Below are 20,518 nucleotides of genomic sequence, written 5' to 3'. Positions count from 1 at the left end.
ATCACCCAGCCTCATCACAACAAGTGCCCTCCTTAATCCCCATCACCTATTTCACCTACCCTTCACCCACCTCCCTCTGGTAACCATCAGTTTCTTCTCTATAGTTAAGAGTCTGTTTCTTGGTTTGTATTTTTCCCTTTTTCCCTTCCCTGGTTTGGATTTTTTTTTTACTTTATTCCACATAAGTGAAATTATATGGTATCCATCTCTGATTGAGTTATTTTACTTTTTTACTCTCTAGCTCCATTCACTGTAAATGGCGAGATTTCATTCTTTTTTACAGCTAATATTCCATTTTATATATATAACACATTTTCTTTATTCATTCATCAATTGATGGACATGGGCTGCTTCCATATCTGACTATTGCCTATAATGCTACAGTAAACACAGGGGTATATGTGTCCCTTTGAATTAGTGTTTTTGTATTGTTTTGGTAAATATCCAGTAGGGTGACTGCTAGTTCATAGGGTAGTTCTATTTTCAACCTTCTGAGGAACCTTCATACTGTTTTCTACAGTGGATGCACCAGTTTCCATCCCTACCAGCAGTGCAAGAGGGGTTCCCCTTCTTCTTATGGGTTCCCAATATCAGTTTCTTGTGTTTTTTATTTTAGCCACTCTGACAGGTGTGAGGCAATATTCACTGTAGTTTTGACTTGCAATTCCCTGACAATGAGTGATGCTGAGCATCACTTTTATAAGCATCTTTTTATGTGTCTTTTGGTCATCTGTAGGTCTTCTGTGGAGAAATGTCTGTTCATGTCTTCTGCCCATTTTTAAATTAGATTATGTGTTTTTGGGTGTTCAGTTTTGTAAGTTCTTTATTGGATATTAACCCTTTATCAGATGTATCTCTTGCAATTATCTTCTCCCATTCCTGGGACATCTTTTTTTCATCACAACTCCTTTTCTCATTTATGTTGACAATATGCTTTCATTAAATTCCTCCAGCTGTGTTTCTAGAGTCAATGTTCTCATAGTCAGCATTTTCTTTTATAGCTCCATTGATATTTATTTTGAATTTTACTTCTAGCATTATCACTTTTATGTACTCTACCACATTTCCCTATACATTGGCCAATTTTCTCTTTTAAACACCTGTTTTCATAAAATGTCACATGGGTTCATCCCTTGAAGGTAAGGAGGCAACCCAACTACATGTTTTGCTATATGTGCATAGACTGAATAACAGATTCTCAGTGACAAATCTCAAGGTGGCAAACTTTAAGAAAGTGACATGATTGGTTACTAACCATGTTGCATATCTGTTATTTACACAGTGGACCAAGGATCTAACAGAAAAAATTGCACTTCATGCGATTACTCACTGTTTAATATACCATGAAATGCAAACCATACTATTAAGGGAGTTATTTAAGTAAACCTGATAATGAAAATTTGTGCATATTGGAACTATGCAAAGAGTACCTGTAATTAGAAAATTTCCCTTTTTTTGTTCCTTCTGTGAAAGCTTCACTATGTTTAATTTTAATTACTTACCTATAGGTCTATCTCAGTTGTTATGTCACATTCATGTCCCCTGCATTGTACTTGGCACATATCAAATGCTTAATAAATATTTGAATGATTGATGTAAGACTTGCATACCCACTACAATAACCTCATAAAGAGAATAGATGGGAGAAGTGAATTCCAGTGGTTCTATAGATCTTAATTCATTTTATTTGTACCAAAATAGTAATATAACTTCAAAATATCAATATAATAGACTTTTATTAAATGCCAACTATGGTTCAGGAATTTTACTAGGTGATAGAGTCACAAATCAAGGAAACAAATATGACCTCTTTCCTCAGGGAGCTTACTAATTAGTTGGGAAATTGCTTTATTACCTTGAACTACAGAATGAAGTCTGCTGACATTTGCTTTTATTCATTATTAGCATTCATGTCACTCATGTCATGCCTCTTAAAAAAATCAGTCATAATTTCAGTCCTTGCTGATTTACTACCCAATGGAATGAAGCATGATGTTCTTCTGTTCTTACTGGCCATGGAAACATCTTGCAGAATGTGAAGCCACTGTTCATTTATAACTTTGCTCCTACACTCTTATTCGCTTATAGCTTTCTATGGTCTCATCTCACACTCCTGAGTTGCCTTTCTTACTGAAAGATTATTTGGAGCAAGGGGATGAGAGCTAGAAAGTAAAGTTCTAATAATACATGTCACACAGTCCTAGGTTATGCTGTTTCCTCCTCCTTAAAGGCTTTTCCATTAGGGACTTTCAACCCCTTTCACCTAATTAATGCCAACTTACTCTTTAGAACTCAGATCTCTGACCCTCCAGTCTACATCAAGAATTCTCCCAGATGCTATTATAGTATCATATAGGTTTCCTTCCTAACATTATCAAAATTTGCAATTACTTATTATTTGTGTGAAGATTTGATTAATGTCTCTCTCTCTCTCCCAAAAATACTCAGCTCCATAATTCATAGTACCTGGCACACATAGTAGGCACTCAACAAATATAGCTGAATAAGAGAGCTTGGCTTGTGGTTAAGCCAAATTTTAGAAATAGGAATGTGATAAAAGAGAAATTGTTCTTTGACTTTCAAATTTACTCTCTGATTATTGGCATTCAGCCAGAGTAGAGCTGATGTCTGAAGAGATTTTTGTCATTACATCATTTCTGGCCTTTATCCCATGACCTTATTTCTTTCCCTCTTCTCAGGAGAACATATTGTATAAGGTCAGTAAGATGGATCTGGAGCCCCAGTTTAATGTCTTCGCTTGCCAAAAAGATTGCTTCTGCTCTGGGGCACACACCTGCTTCTTCCTTCTCTGCCAGTTCTGTGAGGTGAGGCAAATTAGATGTGCCCTTCTTCCCAGGCTGGGTGGGATAAAGGCCTCCAGCTCTTCATACCTCCATCAAATGGCAAGTAGTCAATAAGCACTTATCATATGCAGTGCACAAAACCAAACACAACAGGTGATGGAGTTTTATCAGTCATGAACTTAGTATATGGGAGGGGCAAGGTGAACTGCTATCAATCAACAATCCTGTTGATTTCAGTTCCCAGACATCTTGCCAATCAACCCACTTCTGTCTGTATAATCACTACAAGATCAAGCCACCATCTTTCTTTGCCTCTGTCTCTTAAGACATGTCCCCGTGTCCACTCTGTCCAGCTGATCTTCTCCTCCCTGAAGCTTAAGTAATGGTCAAATGGTAAGTTGGATCATTATGCCTCTCCCTACCTCCTACCCCTAACACTTATTCAAAGCCCTACAATGTTCTGCCCTTGCTCTTAGGATAGCAAATACCCACACCATACCCCATGAGGCCCTGCAGGGTCTTGCTCCTGTCTACTCCTTCAGCTTTATCTCATGCCACATTCACCTTTACTCTCTGTGCTCCAGCCACTGTGCCTTCTTCAGGTTTCCTGAAGGAGCTATGTTCCCACTTACCTCAGAGCCTTTGCACATGCAGATTCTTCTATCATAAACATCCCTCCCGCCCCCAGTTTTTCAGCTAGTCAATTCCTTCTTCACTTTCAGTTATCATCTCAACTGTCACCAATAAAGATAACAATTGGACTTCCAATCCAGGTCTGTTTGTCTCTAAAAACTGGTGCTATTCCTACCATAATTGTTTCCCCCCAGGCAAAGAAACAGAACATGGTGGGCAAAACACAGGGGCTGCATGCTAGTTCAAAACTTATGAATGCTCTTTCTCAGGATTCAGTTTTATTTTCTCCTAAGAATAACAGTTGTTAGAGGAGCCACTTCTTCCTTCCTTTAGCATCTTCTTTTCCACCCAAGAGTTTCTGGATCATGGCAAAACTGAGGTTTATGAAAAGACCTCAAGACTGGGTGTCAAGTAAAGTGGGTCCAGGCATCAGCTCTGCCACTCATCAGTTGTGTGAACATGCTCAAGTGACAGGATCTTGCTCAGTGTGTCAGATTGAGTCCTCCAAGAAACACACCGAGACAAAGTTCGATGTGCAAGAGGTTTACTGAGGAAAATGCCTATCCAGTTTAAAGGGGAGGAAGCATAGTACAGACACTCTTCAATACAAGTCTGACATCCATGGAAGAATAGGGGAAAGGAAGGAGAATTGCACCTGGGTTATAAGAAATTTTAGGCTGGGCTGATGGGGAGATCTCGAGCCCAGGCACTTGATAGAGGGGTACAACACCTCAGATGAATGGACTCTCACTATTATTACCTCCTGGATGAGATATTGGGTGAGAGCAGCCTGAGGAAGCATGGCTTTAGCATGAGCATGGGGTTAGGTCTGGGAACAGTGGCTGGGGATCAACTACACTTCCCTCAGAGGGAGATGTGAGTGGCACATTATCACCTTCAGCCTCAGTTTCCTCACAAACCTTAAAAAGAAGTCCTGTTTTTTTCCTTCTTTCCTTGATTCAACTTTTAGTATTAAAGTAAGGACTTTAAGTCTTATGTACCCTTGTACCTATTACAATAAATGCCATATAATGCTACCTAACAGAAACTAATTCATTTTTCCTTGACTGAATGACTGTAACTGAATGGCACTAGGTCTGATTTTAAATACAATCATTCACTTAACTCCTAGATTTTCCTTCTGGGAAAGCATACCATGTAAATAAGCCTTTTCTCTTATTTTGGCAAGGAGAGTTCCTAAATCTCTCCCCTCAGGTGCATGTTCACTTTCCTTATCCCTGTCTCTTTTAAAGGCTCAAGGAACATTATTTTCCAATTAGAAAACCTCCTACCAAACTCAATATACTCCAATTTTCCTCCAGAAAAATAGTATTTTTTTAAATAGAAGCTTTTTTAAAAAAAGTAGATTTTATTTGTTATTTGAGAGAGAGAGCATGCATGTGCAGCAGAGGGAGAAGGAGAAGTAGGCTCCCCACTAAGCAGGGAGCTTGATGCAGGGCTGGATCCCAGGACTCCAGGATCATGACCTAAGCTGAAGGCAGATGCTTAGCCCACTGAACCACCCAGGCACCCCTAGAAAACTATTATTTGATCGTCTCCCCACAATATGGTCCCTGTTCTCAAGGAACTCATAGTCTCCTTGGAAAATAAGACCTGACTCAGTAACAAATTTAAGATACATCATAATCATGACCATAAACACAGCAGCACCTATTGCCAAACATTGTATGAAGTGCTAAATAAAATTTTAGTGTACTAAATAAATGAGAAAAGGCAGTTGGAATGGGATGGATGGATGCTGGAGAGCTTTGTTTCAGCTGAGTTGGGGTGGAGAACAGCCACGATTCTGCCTATAGGGAGAATGCAGATCCAGTGTTACAGATCTCCTTTCTAGGGAGAGGGTAGAAACAGGAAGTCAGGATTTCAATATGTAGCCATTCCATTTTATAATAATGGAACTAATTCAGAAATTTTAAAATATGGTGCTGGGAAAATAAGCTCATTTGATAAGCAAATCTGGCCCATGTATATATTGGGGTCTGTGGAATAAATGTCACCATTTAATTATCAGAGTGCTACATGTAGAGTTCACATATTGGAGAAGTTGATAAGAGGAATTTATTTTGTCAGAGAAAGTTTGGTAGAAGAGGCTACTACTTAAGATGATTCTTGAGAAATGAGTATCAGTTATAAAGGGAGAAAGGACATTTTAGGCAAGAAGAAATAGATGTGTGACAAAGCTCTAACTAGCAGAAATGAGCAGGACATCTTTCTAGTGATGAAGAAAATAAGACTAAGTGGATCAAATTGGCGAAAAATAAGAAAGTCACTGTCACTGTAGCCTATAGAAGGTCACCTTTGGAAATGATGGTCTGTGAAGCACCACACATGGGCTAGGTTCTAAGGGCTAGAAGTATGGGACATATCTGAAGCAGATAGAAATGTTGAAGGGTTGAAGGGCATTGTTCTGCCAGAGTACCAAGGGAGTAGGAACTCAGCTCTCCTAAAAGGAAAGGCGTCCTTCACTCTAGATCCTCAGCCAGTATTTCTCAAACAGAATGTAACCCAGGGGTAGTGAGGCACAGAAAACAAATTGTCCTCTGGGATCACTTAATAACCTCCTTCAGGTTTGTCAGTCAAGTGTTTTTGTAGCAAAAATGACGGAGCACAGGGAGAAAAGAGGGAGACTATGAGAATGAAGAAAACAGCAGGGCAACATGAGGGTGAGTAAAAGCCAAGTTTCCAGTGGTGATCACTAAGAACTGGAGATGAAATATAAGAGGATAATCTGGCCTTTTAATATGTGCACGTGAATACATCTTATAGTTAAATCCAGTGATTCCTGTATGTGTACTGGAGAGCAGAGGGAGGGAGGGAGGAAAAAGGGGAGAGGAGGACAGAATAGAGATGGAAAGAAAGAGAGAGAGGAAGAAATAGGAGAGAGAGGAAAAGGAAAGAGAGAGAGAATGAAGAGAAGATACCAAATGGAGCCAGAGAGAGAGGGAAATTGAGAAGAAGGGAAAGAGGAAGAGAGAGATTGAAAGAGATACTAGTGGAGGTCATTTCGATGGCCATCCCACTGCAAGAGCTCATGTCTTAGGTGAACATAGCTGGTGAAACATCCATAGGCTATTATTTGCAGCTGAGTTTCATTACCCCTTGTTTCTTACACTATGAGCTTCTTGCCACATCACGTGTGAAACCACACAATGGCTACTAAAAAACAAGCAAGCAAATTAATTCATCTGGCATCCAAATGAGGAAATGACAATATCCTCCTCTAATCCTGGAGGATAATCTGGTTGCTTTGGTCTCCAATGTGAGATCGTCAAAGTTAAGTTTGACTCTACATGGCACTTGTTCTTTATGTAAGAACTGAGAGCACAATTCCTTTACAGAATGCAGCTCCACTGAGGAACTTTGGTAGAGCCAGCCGTGGAAACCTACAATTCTGATGAGCAATCACATGGAAGCAGCAGCTGGTCCAAAGTGGGCACCTAATACTTTCATATGAAATGGAGTCTGCCGGGAAATGAGGGCTGCTAAAGAGAGATAATTGCCAGGGAGAGAGAAGGGTTGAGGCAGGTGGGTAAATTCAAGAGGACTGACTCTAGCTGAGCTGCAAGGAGCCAGCAGCAAGCCTGTGAGAGCTCTACAGAACAGAAGAATTCCTCCAGACTGTCTAGAGATGCTGATGGGAGGCCAAGAAGAGCTGCTAGAGAGTGAGCTCATCCATCACTTAGGGTGGTTCCACACTGAAGGTCCAGGAGAAGCAGAGGAGTCATTTCCAGGGAGAGGAAAGTGCACTCTTTGGAGATGGAAAAATATCAAGCAAAACCTCACTTTTCAAAGGGAATAATGCATGTTACTTAAAAATAACGCAGCTGATGGCTTGTGCTGTTTGTTATGCAGCCCGCTGTCAGTTTCAGCAGAACTCATCTCTCTCACTGCTCCATCAGGCAGGAAGGCAGCCAGAGCCTTTCTCAAAGTTGATAGCATGGAACTTCTTCCATCTGCCAATTACTGTGACCTTAGAAATTCAACAGACTCTATCGGGGACACGCAAGCCCTTTAATCATGAGGAACAGAAGAAAACATTTGCACAACCAGAAGACACACTGCATATGAACATCTTATTTCAAACCACCAGGGGAAAAATGCATGTGTAGATGGACTTAAGTAGAGGAGAGATGACAAGCTGGTGAGTGGCAGAGATGGAGAATTTTAAATTTCGTTAGGTTGCAGGTTCCCACACCTAATACTGAAACAAATAAACAAGATTTTTTTATGGAGCACACAGCCTCATTTGTGACAATACAATGTGGCTCAGACTGGGCATAGTGTTGGACTGAAAATGGTCTCTGAAGCACATCACTCTCCCTCTCACCAACACAAGTCTCAAGCCTTAAGCTGAGATCTCCATAGAAGCTGGACTCCCTCAGCCTGATTCTCCTTGCCCTAAATCTCAACACTGCTACACTGATACAACAGGAAGGGAGACATAGAGAGGATTTCCAACATTATCTGCTGACAATCCGCTTGTGGTACAGATCACCCGGCCTACTTCATCTGCAGCCTTAGGGGTGATGGGGGAGCAGGGAACACATGTTGCTTGGGCTCAGTCACTTGCTTCAAAACTTTGAGGCCAGACACACTGCTCCTGCAACATCGTGACAAATTAGGAGCCTTATTTACACAAAGATGAAAGGCTCCTTGACTCAGTTCTGTTGTTAGTGCCTGAACTGCAGGGGCAGCTGCAGGGGAATGAGATACCCAGTGAGACACTCTAATTCCATGAAGGCTGCCAGATGTTGCCCATGACCCTTGATCTACTAAGAGAATGAATAGTCACCACATTTGGTAGAGCAGCACTTATGAAAAATAAAACTAGTTGGTAAGGATTTAGAAAAAAAAAATCCTCTATGATTGCACCTAAGAGTTGAGGAATGAATGAGTAGAACATTGAAAAAATAGAACACACCCATTTCTTAACAATTGCAAAACTATCCATTTTTTAAATCCCAGCTTAAATGCAACCTACTACAGCAAGCTTTAACCTAACTTCCTATCACAAAATTATTATGTTCACTCTTACATACTCTTGGACTCCTACATCATGCTGTGTTTACATCTATTAACACAGTTCCAGAAATTGTCTTTTACACTTGTGTCATTTTCTTGTCAGTTTCCTCTGCTACTGGTATACTCCTTGAGACAAACACTGAGTAATGAAAAAAATTGTGTCCATCTCTTAATATGGAAAACAGAGTAGTGCTCAACATGTTTTTTTTTTTAACGATTTAAGGAATTAATTTTGAAATAAAGAAGTTAATAGATCCATAACCAAAGAATTGTTACCTTGCTTACCACTAAAGGTACTAAATTCTATGATGAGCTACACAAGCTTTAGAAAAAGCATTCAGATCTTCTTGTTTACTTATGTTCAGAATGAGTATTGTTTTATTTAATCTTGCTTTGTTCACTGGGGCTTCTTAATTGGTGCTCCTACTAATGGTGTTTCTTGTTTTGGTTCACAAAGAAAAACAAACAACCTAAAATAGCCAGACACAGTGGAATGCCGTCTAGATTCTCAGACGCCAGTTTCCTCCAGGGAGCAATGCTCAGACGGATGTAACTATGGACAAAGAATCACAAACTCTTCCTGTGAGAAATGAGTGTTCCTGTATTAAAGGCCCAGTGAGAAAAAAGTGAATTCTTTTAGCGAGACTCATATTTAAAAAAAAAAAATGCATAGACAAAATGAATATAGAACTCCTTACTAAATCCTATGCTCAGTTAATCATAAATTTGCAGCACATATGCAGGGCTTTTCATCTTCAAAAAGAAACCTTGCTGCTGGATTTCAGAAATATCCTTGTTTTTAAAAGAGAAATCTGAAAGAAGAGTTTCCTAGCACTGCCACGCATATAAATGTCATTCTTTATGAATCTTAAAAATTTAGCTTTTCTACCCCAGAAGAATTTTGTTTGCTTGTTTCACTAAAAAATTGTTCTGTTATCATTAGTGTTATTGTTATTTTTGTTGTTCTCAGTTTTTCCAGCACCCTCCACCCTTCTTCTGAGAAAAGAATGCTTTTTTTTCTATAGGAAATCTATCCCATCTGCTTTGGGTGAGGCCAAACCCTCAATGTCACATCACATGCAAGATATGGTCATACTCAATGGGACCCAGGCCCAGCTAACCTCAATACTCTATTCCTCTGATCGTTGAGATGGGCAAATGATTTACACTGTAAATTATAAGCTTCTCTGAGATTTGCAAAGTAGGTACTTAGAGAAACATTACCTTCCTTCTTTTAATCATTGACCACGATCAGGTATGTTTGGGATTATCCAGTGTCCTATCACCCGTAGATGGAAATAATCTGTCAGGAAAAGGAAGTCAACCTGTAGAGGTGAGCAGGGTTGAGAAATGGAGAAAGAATCTAAGCTGTGAAGATAGCACATAATCTCTGCATCCAGTTGGGCTTGAGAATTAGTTAGCCCCATACTTCATAGTCCCGTCCCCAAAATATGATCTTTTAAGTAAATTTGATTTTGTACTCTGTGATAGGCAACACAAAGAGGTCTAATCAATAATCCATATTTTGCCTATTTTGTGAAAATGATGCAATAGTGAGGCTCTGAATACTCTACATCTATAGCTTTTGGTAGTGCTCTTCTCCCAGTTTGAAATCCTTCTCCTCTGCTCATTTTAGTCTTAAGGTCCAACTCAAGTCAATTTTTCCCATGGGCTTCTTTCCTTCATTTTTGGGGGAACTTCTTACCTTGGACATACTATCCCATGTAAGAATTTCTCAAACTAGGATCCAAGAATCCCCAGGATCCTCAAATTATCTAGGAAAGGTTTTGTTATTTTATGTTAACTGTTTATTAAACAATTACTTTGTGCCATCTTCAATCCTAGGTATTGGGAATAGAGAAATGAACAAGATAGGCAAGTTTTTCGTTGTAGTTCATATTCTCGTGAGGGATAAGTGATGTGCAATAAACAAACAGATATCTGGTGATAAGAAATAAATAAGTAAGCAAGTTTCAAATAGTGGTAAATGCCATGAAGATGATCAATCAGGAACATGTGTCACAGTGTTTGTGGGAAGAGGGGCTATTTCAGACAGGTCAGGACTGATGTTTAAACATACTTAAGCAGAGTATCCTGTCTTGTTAATTTTCACCATCCTCACTGGTGTGAGGTGGTATCTCATTGTGGTTTTGATTTGTATTTCCCTGATGGCAAGTGATGCGGAGCATTTTCTCATGTGCTTGTTGGCCATGTCTATGCCTTCCTCTGTGAGATTTCTGTTCATGTCTTTTGCCCATTTCATGATTGGATTGTTTGTTTCTTTGCTGTTGAGTTTAATAAGGTCCTTATAGATCTTGCATACTAGCCCTTTATCTGATACATCATTTGCAAATATCTTCTCCCATTCTGTAGGTTGTTTTTCAGTTTTGTTAACTGTTTCTTTTGTTGTGCAGAAGCTTTTTATCTTGATGAAGTCCCAATAATTCATTTTTACTTTTGTTTCTCTTGCCTTTATGGATGTATCTTGCAAGAAGTTGCTGTGGCCAAGTTCACAAAGGGTGTTGCCTGTGTTCGTTCTCCTCTAGGATTTTGATGGAATCTTGTCTCACATTTAGATCTTTCATCTTGAATTTATCTTTGTGTATGGTATAAGAGAATGGTCTAGTTTCATTCTTCTGCACGTGGATGTCCAATTTTCCCAGCACCATTTATTGAAGAGACTGTCTTTTTTCCAGTGGATAGTCTTTACTGCTTTGTCGAATATTAGTTGACCATAAAGTTGAGGGTCCACTTCTGGATTCCCTATTTTGTTCCACTGATCTATGTGTCTGTTTTTGTGCCAGTACCACACTGTCTTGATGACCACAGCTTTGTAGTACAACCTGAAATCTGGCATATGATGGATGCCCCCAGCTATGGTTTTCTTTTTCAATATTCCCCTGGCTATTTGGGGTTTTTCTGATTCCACACAAATCTTAAGATGATTTGTTCCAACTCTCTGAAGAACTCCATGGTATTTTGATAGGGATTGCAAAAATTGTGTAAATTGCCCTGGGTAACATTGACATTTTCACAGTATTAATTCGTCCAATCCATGATGGAATATTTTTTTTATCTCTTTGTGTCTTCCTCAATTTCTTTCAGAAGTGTTCTGTAGTTTTTAGGGTATCGATCCTTTACCTCTTTGGGTAGGTTTACTCTTAGGTATCTTATTTAAGCAGAGTATCAATAAAAATAACATAAGGCAGCACCAAGAGCAAGCACAATACTATTTTTTCTTATAAAAGGGGTCTCCAAAAATGCTAAACACAGAGTTCCAAATGGCCCAGCAATTCCACTGCTAGGTATATACCAAAGAGAAATATAAATATACATTCATACAAAAATGTATACATGAATGTATATAGTAGCATTATTCACAACAGCCACAAGTGGAAACATCCAAAATTCCATCAACTGATGAATGGACTAAGAAAATGAGGTATATTGGGGTGCCTGGGTGGCTCAGCAGTTGAGTATCTGCCTTTGGGTCAGGGAGTGATGCTGGGATCGAGTCCCACATCAGGTTCCCTCCAGGGAGTCTGCTTCTCCCTCTACCTATGTCTCTGCCAATCTCTCTCTCTCTGTGTCTCTCATGAATAAATAAATCTTAAAAAAAAAAGATAATTAGGTATAAGCATACAATGGAATATTATTTGCTTAGAAAAAGGAATGAAGTACTGATATGTTATGATATAGATGAACCTTAAAAACATTATGCTAAGTGAAAAATAGCCACAGAAGGCCATATGATATATAATTCCACTTATGTGAAATGTTCAGAGAAGGCAAGTCCACACACATAGAAAGTAGATTAATGGTTGTCTGGGACCATGGAAGCAGGGGTGAGAGTGACTGCTAATGTGTACAAACAAATCTCTTTTTGGGTCTTGAAATAGTTTAAAATTAGGTAGTGGTGATGGTTACACAACTCTGCACAATGAAAACCACTGAGTTGTATACTTTATTTTTTTCTTGAATTGTATACTTTGAATGGGTAAATTTTTGTGATATATGGTTTATATCCCAATAAAGCAATGAAGAAAATCTACCAAAAAAAGAAAGAAGTCTCTATATCATTTGGGTTTAAGGAACATTAGTGTACAGTTCTACTACATTAACTTAATCAAATATTGTCTTATGTTGTTACTTTGTGTTTCCTAGGGTTCTATCTTTTGGCCCCAATGAGATCATAAAGCATCAAGACAGTAAGAACTATGCATTTCATTTCTTTAATATTTATTTGAACCAACTCCAGAGGTGTGCACATGATAGGGTTTCATTAAATACATGCTTACTAAGGGGTCATCTGATGGAAGGCAGCAAGAAGCATGAAGATCTTGGAGTCATGGTTTTCTAGGGCTGCAATAACAAAATACCATAGATTGGGTGGCTAAAACAATTGTAATTTGTCTCATAATTCTGGAGGCTGGAATTTTGAAATGATGGTGTTGATAGGATTGGTTCCTTCTGAAGGGCTGTGAGGCAAATATATACTTCATGCCTCTCTCTATGGCTTGTAGATGGCTGTCTACATGCTCACATGGCATTCTATCTGTGCATAAATGTGTATGTGTGTGTTTAAATTTCCTCCTTTGATCAGGAAACCAGTCCTTTTGGGTTAGGACTCACAAGAGTGACCACATTTTACCTTGATTACCTCTGTAAAGACGCTATCTCCCACTGAGAACACATTCTGAGGGATTGGAGATTAATACTCCAAATAATGTTTTTAGTGGGACACAATTCAACTCCTAACAGAGTCAGATTTTAATTTCTATTTAAATTTTTACCCATGAAGTTCATGATTTTGTAAACTCCCTCACAGTTCCCAGACCAGAGTATTTCAGCCATGCCTCGGGTAGTGGACTATTATTATATCTCCAAAGCTGAACAGAAAGTGTCTCACTCCAGTGACCAGGCTGTAATTCAGTCTTTTTGCTAAGACTTTCTTATTTTGCAGTCCACTACTTTGCCCTATCACTAGATGAATTCATTTGGCTTAGCTTATTCTTATGTCCACCGATTTCTTAATGTCAAATAAAAGGGCAAGCCAAGTGAGGCGCTCAATTTTTCTGAAAGGTACAAAGCATTACTATTTCTCAAATCACTGGGAGGTAGGCCAGTCTGAATGACTAAAAATCTTGGAAAAATAAATAAATGTACACAAAGTTTGAACTGGATTAAATCCCTCTGTGTATATCCATGCATTCAGTACCATCTACAGGGACTGGGTTTAAACAAAATATTTTCTGAAAAGGACACTTTTTTAACAAATAGAGCAACATAGCTTTTTTTTTTTTTTTTTTTTTTTTTAAGATTTCTTTCTTTCTCTCTCTTTTTTTCTTTTTCTTTTCTTTTTTTTTTTTTTTGAGAGGAAGAAAAGGAGAGGCAGAGGCAGGAGAGGGAGAAACAGGTTTTCTGCTGAGCAGGGAGTCCAGATGAGGGGCTCAGTCCCAGGATCCCAAGATCATAACCTGAGCTGAAGGCAGATGCTTAACTGACTGAGCTGCCTAGGTGCCCCAACAATGTAATTTTTAAATCATCTTTCACTGGTTTTATTTAAGTAATGATCCTAAAAAAATCTCAAAAACAGAGGAAATTTTTGTTTTGTTTCTTTCTCACCATCAGGGAAATATTTACCTTTAAATCTTCTTGCACTCCTGCTTTGCTTAGCAAGCAGTATTTGTACAGGTAAAGGCCTTGGTTTTGTTAGAAATTTTGGTCTGCAAGTCAGAACATCTGGGTCCTGTCCCTGGATCTATCTCATCATAGGCAGGGAATGTAGACATGCCCCTTAACCTCCCAGAGTCCTATTTTGTACATCTTTAAAAACAATATGATACTACCTGGGTAGCTCACTGGATAATTGAGAACCAACTGACTCTACCCTGAAGAAACAGAAATTTGATAGTGTTTATGGTGAGGTTAAATTGTTCACTACTTATATGTTTATTGACTAGAGAAGTATCTGGCACAAAGTAGGTGGTTTTCAAATATAGGTTAAATGCATACAAAATCATAGACACCTCCCTAGAAAAACAGATTTGTAAATGATGTCAATGAAATGTTAAATTTCAAAACCAAATTTTTGACTTAAAAATACAATACTACCTAAGAATTTGGAATCATTTAAAAATAAAAACTTCAAATCTACAGAAACAAAACCAAGGCTCAGTGAAATACATGTATTCCTATGGAATGTTTCTAAAGAGAATGTCACCTATCGTGCACAATAAGCCATGAAAAACGTGAGGATTTGTGGCTTAGTGACACTACCTGAACAGGACAGATACAAGGTTCTGAAGAGAGGAAAGAAAAAACCAAAAACAATACAGAACAACTTAATACACACATACACACAAACATTGTAATGATTTATAGGAAAAGAAAAATTCTAAGAAGCTCTTTGGCTTCAGATACCTAAAATGGCTAAATAAAATTATACTTGGCACATAGATTACTTTTTAATGTTTAAAAATTTTTAACTGGGGATCCCTGGGTGGCTCAGCGGTTTAGTGCCTGCCTTCGGCCCAGGACGTTATCCTGGAGTCCCGGGATCGAGTCCCACGTCAGGCTCCCTGCACAGAGCCTGCTTCTCCCTCTGCCTGTGTCTCTGCCTCTCTCTCTCTCTCTCTCTCTCTGTGTCTCTCATGAATAAATAAATAAAATCTATTTAATAAATAAATAAATAAATAAATAAATAATTTTAACTAGTTTTTTCACATGATTGGTAAGTTGGGCTGTGATAGGATCCAAATTAAAAGGCAAAGGTTTTATCTGTAAGCTAATTTTATGTTCAAAGCATTTAGGGGAATTTCATTGTTCAGTTATATTATGAAGAACTTACTTGATATATAAAATATATAGAAAAATTGTTTTATTTTTACTGGGATTAACTTACTCTGATGGTTTTATTCCAATTCCAAGAAAATTGTAAATGTCGAAAGTTACAATGTGTTGTTATTATAAATGCCTTTGTCAAGAACACATTATAATAGCATTTAATTTTCTATTCTTAAAAAAAATTCTATTCTTTTCAAATAAATTCAGTAGTATGAAAAGTATTATGTAGGTGGTTAATTTTCCTCATTTGTAAGCTTTTCTCCAAATGATGAAAAATTAAAAAAATAATAACACCAGTGAAAAGTGGGGAAAGCTCTAGATTACAGATGGGCTCAGACAAGTAACCCTTCTACACTGCTGTTAATTTTGCAGTGAACTGCTGATATATTTGGGAGCCATCATCAGAAACAAGAATTTATGTGAATAAGAGTCTGTAAATATATGCTTCCAACAAATATTAATTGGTATCAATCACAAATCCAGTAAATAACATAAAGTAGAGCTATGACAGACAGATAACTAAAGAAAAGGCATAGGATACCACAAGACTACATAACTGGAAGGAGGGATGAAACACACTGGTTCAGAGGTTGAGGAGACTTTGGGCTCAGGTCTGAAGAGTAAGTAAGAGTTAACTAAGCAATACCTAAGAGAATTTGAAACGTACATCCACACAAAAACTTGCACATGCATATTCATGGTAGCATTGTTCCTAATAGCCAAAAAAGTGGAAATAACCTAAGTGTCCATCAGCTGAGGAATGAATAAGTGTGGTATAGCCACATGATAGGATGTTATTATTCTGTCATAAAAAGAAATAAAGTACTTATTCATCTTGTAACATGATTAATCTTAAAAACAAGATGCCTGAAAGAAGCCAGACACAAAAGGCCACATATCACATGATTACATTTTGTGAAAAGTCCATAATAGTCAAATCCACAGAGGCAGAAAGTAGATGCGTAGCTGTCAGGGGTTGGTGGAGGTCGATGGACAGGGCTACTCATGGCTACAGGGTTTCTTCTGAGGATGATTAAACACTGTCAATGAAATCTGACAGTGGTGATGGCTGTACAGCTCTAAATATGCTAAACATCCCTGGCTTGTTCACTTTAAGCAGATGAATTTTCTAGTATGTGAATTATATCCCCTTCCCCCCCCCCCACCCCCCCACATACACACAAAAAGAACTAACCAGACAAAGAAAAAATGTAGTGGAAAAAGCTTGACACGTAGAAGGAAGTGAAGGAAGCAGTGTTGCTTGAGCAGAGCCAAGAGGCTATGTGCAAGGAAGCTGGAAAGAAGGGAGGCTTCAGACCAGACACTGCCACATGACACGTCCATTACTAGGTGGCTTCTGCCTTCTTTTGGTGTATATTCCAACCTTACTCTATCTCACACACTTTGCCATTTTTTTCCCATAGATTACCCTTCCCCTCAATCAACCCAAGCTCCTTATTTCTGCTCTGAATCATATCATGTTCTTTTCCATGATGTTCTACACCTAAAATACTTCTGTCTGCCTTCCAGGAAAGAGACAGAATGCACCCCACTGGCGGGCAGCTCTCCTGCTTAGCACAATACCTGGATGAGCATGGTGGACAAATGGAATGATGTTTCTAAACATGGTGTTGATTTGTCAGGTAAAAGAGGAGCTAAATGCCTATGAAAAATGAAGTCACAGAGATTTGGCTTTGAAGTTTCCATTTTGATAATCTGCAGGTAGGAGTGAATGGAAGGGGCTATCAGACAGAATAGGTCTCGAAACAGTGAAGTTAGACAAAGAAGGGGGGGTTTGACTATGAGATGACCCCTGTGAAGGATCAGCCTTGTATTTTCCTTCAGATTTTGTGAACAGTCATAGTGTATATTCCGCTTCAAGTCCTTTTTTTTTTCTTTTTTCTACATTGTACTTAGTGTAGTTAATAATTAGACTCAAGTTTTAGTGAAAAAATCAGAGCCATAACTTACTCATTGATTGTTGGCTGGTTCCTGTGGTTTATTTCTTTTGTGGTTCCTGAAAATATACCAGTCTCTGTCAGAAGCATTCCAAAGGTAGAATGAAAGCAGTCTGGCTGATAGAGTCTAAAGAATAGAACACTATCTTTCATATAAAACATGTTTATGGGGATCCCTGGGTGGCTCAGCGGTTTGGCGCCTGCCTTCTGCCCAGGGCGTGATCCTGGAGTCCTGGGATCGAGTCTCACGTCGGGCTCCCTGCATGGAGCCTGCTTCTCCCTCTGCCTGTGTCTCTGCCTCTCTCTCTGTGTGTCTCTCATGAATAAATAAATAAAATCTTAAAAAAATAAAATAAAACATGTTTATGAGTACTGTCTCTGTGCCAGACCCATTTCTAGATTCTGGTGATTCTGGAGTATAGAACACAAATCCCCTGATCTGATGGGGCTTCCATGACATATGCCTCTCAAATATTTAATGAACATCTTCTGCTTGCCAAGTATTGTGCTGTGCAATGAAATAGAATAAAAGAAACTCACAAAAGCCTCCGGCAAATCTTGCATAGTAGTGTTGCCCATCGTTTGGTGAAAAACTACAGAGAGCATAGCATCATCTATCAACTGGGAGCTAAATCACCGAAAGTCCCTAAAAGAGCCGCTACAGTTGTCAATTCTGGGTCTTCTAGCAAAGGTACATGAAAAACTGTTCTTATCTTTTGTCAAATGAGAACAACCGCCTCCTATCTATCATTCCATCCCCACCCCTTGGTGGTAGAGGAAATTTCATCATCGGAGTCAGTGTTACTGGTGTCAGAAGTCAGTCTCCCAAGATGCAACAATGAGATGACAGATTCATTTGATTCAGGCATAGGCTGAGAACTCTAAGGGATTCCAAACAGCTCAAATCTGCAATGGGACTCCATTTCCTCATCAGAAATGTGGGTAAAAAGTAGGCTTTATAGTTTATAATAGGAAAATAGTGAACTTCTAAAAAATAATTTTTATTTTGAAATAATTTGAGTCATAAGAAGTTCCCATGTACCTTTCATTCTGTTTCCCAATAATAATATCTTGCAAAACCAAGAAACTGACATTTGTAAAATACTATTACCTCCAACACAGACCATTTTCAGATTTTGTCAGCTTTTACAGATACTTTTTCCCTTATGATATAGACCTCAAGGATATTTTATGACATATGCAGGTTCTGATAACCATAACCAAAATTGGGATACAGAACTATTCCATCACCACAAAGGATCTCTCTAATACTACCATTTAATAGCTGTACCCCGTCCATGACCCTCACTCCTGGCAACCGCTGGTATATTTTCCACCACTCTCATTTTGTCACCTTGAGTAATGGACTTTTTAAAAATACAAGGAGAGTGTCTTCCTTAAAGGAAAACAAGGATTTTTGGGGAAGGGGGCTTATAATTAATCCTGCCATAGAAACTCACTTCTTCTCTGCTATTCTCCCTTTCATATTTTCCATTTAAAAATCTCTGAAGAGAACTTCACACCACATGTAAGCTATCTTATGGATTTTAGATTTCTTTATTACTTTAGTATCTCCAACCTATCACTGGCCCCAGCATAGTAAGAAGGAAAAGATTAATGTATGCTTCTCCCAGGCCCCAGAGTTCAGCATGTTCATGCTAGCAATGAGGGGAAAAAGAAGAAAAAGATTCTAGACATTTCTACTTTAGGTCCTCTTCTGGCCACAGCAGAACCAAAGAGATTCATTTCGGGCTCTAGAGATTTTGGAAAAGTCCTGAAAGTTAAGACCATGAAGACAGTTCATTTGAACACATAGCTTGGTCCACATACTATCCCTAAGTTGATGTGGTATTTGATTCCTTAAAAGTAATTTTAAAATATGTGAATTGAAACCAGACCAAACTAAACCAAACCTTAGACTCTGAGTATTATACTACTGTGGCACTTCTAGTATGTTCAGTGGGAGTTATTGACTGCCATTCCATGGCAACCTTGTGGGAACCGTCATAATGTCCTGTAGTTGCTAGATGTAATCTAAAACAAGATGGTAAGGGAACAATTTCACAAAAGGCTATGTAGTGTCACAACTCTTCTGAACGTGGAGAAGCTGCCTGCCTGAAAAGAAATTAATGCTAGGGAATGCTGCCAAAAGTGTGCAGATCTAATACATTTCTCTCAAGTATTATTTAAGTATTCTGGAAGGCTCACTATGAAATAAACAGGCTAAACACAGTTCTTTAGTCCTGTTCTCTTATATAAACATGCTTCTAGAAAGTGAAGAATTAAATAAGCAAGCACCAAGATGTAGGGGTATAATGCCTTAAATTCTCTAAAGGAATTAGATCTTTAAAACTTTAGGGGTGCTTGAGTGGCTGAGTTGGTTAAGTGTCTCTCTTTAGCTCAGGTCATGATCCCAGGGTCCTGGGATCAAGCCCTGCATCAGGCTCCTTGCTCAGCAGGGTATCTGCTTCTCCCTCTGTTGCTCCCCATGCTCTCTTTCTTTCAAATAAATAAAATTAAAAAAAAAAAACTTTAACTGTACTCATTAATTCTCTAAATGAATTTTTAAAAATTTAATTGCCCTTTTAATGCAATTTTTTCAATCAACAAATCTGTCAAGCTTTGTTTCAATGCAGCTAAAACATGTGAGGAATGCCTACTTCCATGTATCAGATATCATGCTACACAACCACATTTCTCTGGAAGCAGAAAGGAAAGGAGACGAAAGGAGACTCTTCTGAGGGTCTATAAAAATCACTGCTGGACCAATAAAAGTAATGAGGTGAATATAGAGGGAGGGAATAGACCTTCCCACTCCTGGGCCATCTTGCCTAGAAGCTTGGGTTCCAAACTTCTCATGGAAGCAAAAACCTTTGCCTCATTTCTCACCCATTGTGCAAAGAACTAAAACTTCACTGTGGACAGTCTGTTCTGATCAGGGTCCTCTGAATATTTGCTGCCTCTTCTACCTCTGCCTTTTTCATCCCCACCTTCTTTCTCCATCCTTGATGATAGTATCTCCCATCTTCTTTGTGATCCAGCTAAAATCTTCAAAAAACAAACAAACAAAAAAAAAGCCTTTTCCAATCCTAAGAGCCTCAAGAAAACTTCCTTGACTTCCATCCAGCTCCCAGGTTCCTCCAAGGTCCCATGGGAAGGGAGGTGACAGCTACTGCATTTAGTATGGATTATCTACTGTAAGCCTCACTTCAGGAGAGGAAGCATTCTTCTCCT

General features: G+C 38.7%; 1 pseudogene; it reads right to left on the bottom strand.

Annotated features, from left to right (window-relative positions):
- The window catches only part of LOC100686482, a 51,068-nt pseudogene that overhangs the window by 29,457 nt on the left and 1,093 nt on the right, over positions 1 to 20,518 (bottom strand).

This window comes from Canis lupus, chromosome 20, assembly GCF_011100685.1.
Source record: "Canis lupus familiaris isolate Mischka breed German Shepherd chromosome 20, alternate assembly UU_Cfam_GSD_1.0, whole genome shotgun sequence".
Classification (NCBI taxonomy): domain Eukaryota; kingdom Metazoa; phylum Chordata; class Mammalia; order Carnivora; family Canidae; genus Canis; species Canis lupus.
The sequence above is the reverse complement of the archived record's forward strand: the minus strand, read 5'-3'. Positions and strand labels throughout refer to the sequence as shown.